At 46.8% G+C, this 3,634-nt stretch overlaps 1 pseudogene; it reads right to left on the reverse strand.

The window, feature by feature from the left end:
* Positions 1-1,677: 1,677 nt before the first annotated feature.
* On the reverse strand, positions 1,678-3,337 carry LOC147980225 (uncharacterized; annotated as a pseudogene).
* Positions 3,338-3,634: the final 297 nt, after the last annotated feature.

Consider the following 3,634-nt stretch of genomic DNA (forward strand, 5'->3'; position numbering starts at 1 on the left):
ACCCCATCTTGTTATCCTCAATGGCAACGATACAATGCGTGCCTTGCTGCCTTCTGTCACTGGGTAAGGACACCGCAAGATCGAACCCAAAGCTAAGCACCTCTCCCATGGCAAGAACTACCAATCTAGTTGGCCAAACCAAACGGATAATTCGAAGAGACTTGCAAAGATAACCAATCATACATAAAAGAATTCAGAGAAGATTCAAATATTATTCATAGATAGACTTGATCATAAACCCACAATTCATCGGTCTCAAAAAACACACCGCAAAAAGAAGATTACATCGAATAGATCTCCACAAGAGAGGGGGAGAACTTTGTATTGAGATTCAAAGAGAGAGAAGAAGCCATCTAGCTACTAACTATGGACCTGAAGGTCTGAGGTAAACTACTCACACTACATCGGAGAGGCTATGATGATGTAGAAGCCCTCCATGATGACAACCCTCTTCAGGCGGAGCTCCGGAACAGGCCCCAAGATGGGATCTCGTGGATACAGAAAGTTGCGGCGGTGGAATTAGGTTTTTGGCTCCCCTTATGATCGTTTGGGGGTACGTGTGTATATATAGGAGGAAGAAGTACGCCGGAGGAGCAACGAGGGGCCCATGAGGCAGGGGGGCTAGGGGGGGGCGCCCCCACCCTCGTGACCGCCTCTTTTGTTCCTTGGAGAAGGGTCCAAGTCTCCTGGATCACGTTCGGTGAGAAAATCACGTTCCCGAAGATTTTATTCCGTTTGGACTCCGTTTGATATTCCGTTTCTTCGAAACACTGAAATAGGCAAAAAAACTGCAATTCTGGGCTAGGCCTCCGGTTAATAGGTTAGTCCCAAAAATAATATAAAAGTGGAAAATAAAGCCCAATATAGTCCAAAACAGTAGATAATATAGCATGGAGCAATCAATTATAGATACGTTGGAGACGTATCATGCACACAAGTATTGGGATCATGCAATGGATGGGATGGATCAAAATCTCCTAAAATGTATGAGGAAACTATGGGGGTCTCCTCATGAGCAATATCGGAAACATCATATGGAGAAAATGGACAACATCCAAAACAATGCATATCCGAAGCTAGGTGGTCATGGCATGTCATATGAGATAAATGATGCAAATGAAGCATAGCAATATCATCACAAGAGAAACAAATGCCAATAACCATTGGCTTTCCATCTATGCCATATGTGCAAATCGGGTTTATTTTAATGGCATGTGCACAGTCACTACGATGAGATTGCAAATATGACATATTGTTGATCTCATGCATAGCATATGACAAGTCAAGCGGATTGTCAAACATGATGTGACCTAGAGAATTGTCACAAGAAATCCTATGTAACATGGCATCACAACTAGGCAATTCAACATGCTCATCATCATAGTCATCATAAAGTGGTAAGTCGTGACATGAGGAAGTCGCACTAGCATGAAGCATGGGAATAGGTGGATCAACATCATGCCAGCAATCAATGTCAAGAATGTTCACTAGTGGGACAAGATCATCACCTTCACCTTTGTTACCTTGTTAATTCCACTCAAGTGGTGTAGGTGAGGTGGTAAATACCAAATGGTGGTCATCTTCATCTTGATGGAACCATGTGGGGGTGCATCATATTCCACCATGGCCATCGTCTTGTCCAAAGGAAGGACGAAGTCATCGAGGATCGACGCGTCATCATATATGGTACCTAGCACCAAATGAGAAGACACAACAGAGGTAGAGGTTAAGTTGTTCAAAATCGAAATGGCCTCATATGCCTCATCAACTATCTCACTCTCTCTATGTGGTGGTTCACTCACTCCCTCAAGGTAGGTGCACTCAAACTCACATATGGTGGAGTCACTCAAATCACTAAAGTGGTGGTGGTGGTGGCTCTCCTCACATGGGAAATGGGGCAACTCATGAGATATGGGGCTAGTGGTGAAGTCACTCTCAATCTCAATATGGTGGCTAAAGTCACTCAAGTCATCGTACGTCACCGTGGTCGAAGGGAGAATCCCATGCTCAACCGTCTCATAGTCATCGCCATGGATGAAGGCCGAAGATGGCACATCATCACTCTCGCCTCCTAAGATGGAAGCATCATCCTTGCTCGTCACCATGTCGCTTGCCTCCAAAGCTTGGTCCTTGAAGTTCTCTGTAGTCGTACTCGTTGCCGCACCATCTTGAAAAAGAGTCATGGAGGACTCGGCATCATCAATGCCACAAAGAGGGATGGCGGTGAAGTCGAACTTGGGAGGATCGTCTTGGAGCTCATCGGGCTTGGACATCTTGGTGCTACAATCCTCATGCTCGTGGTCATAGAGCTTGGTCGCCGCGAAGTGTGCTTGGGGTGGAGAAGCCTTGGCCTTCATGAGTTCTTGTTTCTCCTTGAGAGCACCAGTGTAGTTCTCGTCGAGGGACTTGTAGTTCTCGAGGAAGATAGTCTTGGAGATGTCGTTGTTCAATCCCATCATGAAGTGGAACTTCATTAACATGGGGTCGTCCATGCCGGCACGTCGCAAGGCATGCTTCATCTCCTTGAAGTACTCGTCGATGGACTTGGATCCTTGGATGGTGTTCTCCAATTGGCGTAGAAGTTGTTCGTGTAGGTTGGAGGCACGGACTCTCGCCGCATAGATTTCTTCGTCTTGGGCCAACTCATGTCGTAGCTCTCTGAAGGTGTGTGAAGCCACCATGTGGACGCGTAGTCGTGGAAATTTCTTGAGGCGCACTTCACTTGATCTTCGGGAGGGACTTGATGTAGCTTGAGGTAGTCATCCATCAAACGCTCCCACTCGAGATACTCCTCGGGTTCTAGAGTCCCATAGAAAGGAATCTCGTTGTTGGTGTCGAGGTCGTAGTAGCTCGAGGGAGTAGTGGACTTGAGCTCGTGGAGTAGGCGAAGATGCCGTACGCCCGAAGGCGAAGATGCCTTGAAGTCACTTGGCAAAGATGCCAAAGGTGTTGAAGGAGCCGCAGCCTTGTATTCGAAGTTGCTGTATTGTATGGCCCGTGCGCACGGGGGTGCTGGAGGCCGTGTGCACGGGGTCCCGTGTGCATGGGGGTTGAGGGCCCGTGTGCACGGGGGTGGCAGAGAAGCCAACTCTCGTCTAGTAGGTCGCTCTTCATGGTCTTGTCGATGTCGATGCTTGTGTGTACTTGCCGTAGATGGTAGCTCGGGAGTCTTTGCACTTGAGCGTCTTCTCGAAGATGAGGAAGACCGCTTGCGGTTCTTGATGAGGGCCTTGAGCTCCTCCATTTGCTTGTCCATCTTGGCGTCAATGACGTTCTTCATAGCATCGAACTCGTTGTCGTGGTTGTAGACCGGAGATGATGTGCTTTGCCTATCCATCACAAGACTCAAGCAAAGGTGAGTAGGAAATGAGATGAACAATACCAAGCTACATTTTCCCAAAGTTGAGGATGTATCTCGTATCACTCAATGTGAGATGAAATAATAGTGGAATTGGTACCGGACTTGTTCACTCACACCTACAAGTAAAAGCTTATCGAGTGGCTTGGTTAGGACAAGTGGCACAAATTTCATGCAAATTGAAGTCCAAGATATTGTAAATGTTGTAATAAATCCAAAGGACTCAAAATGCAAAGCAAGTGATCAAAAATATAGAGGAGGGCAATAAAGAAACAC

This window comes from Triticum urartu, chromosome 3A, assembly GCF_056163025.1.
Source record: "Triticum urartu cultivar PI428250 chromosome 3A, HENAU_Tu73, whole genome shotgun sequence".
NCBI lineage: Eukaryota > Viridiplantae > Streptophyta > Magnoliopsida > Poales > Poaceae > Triticum > Triticum urartu.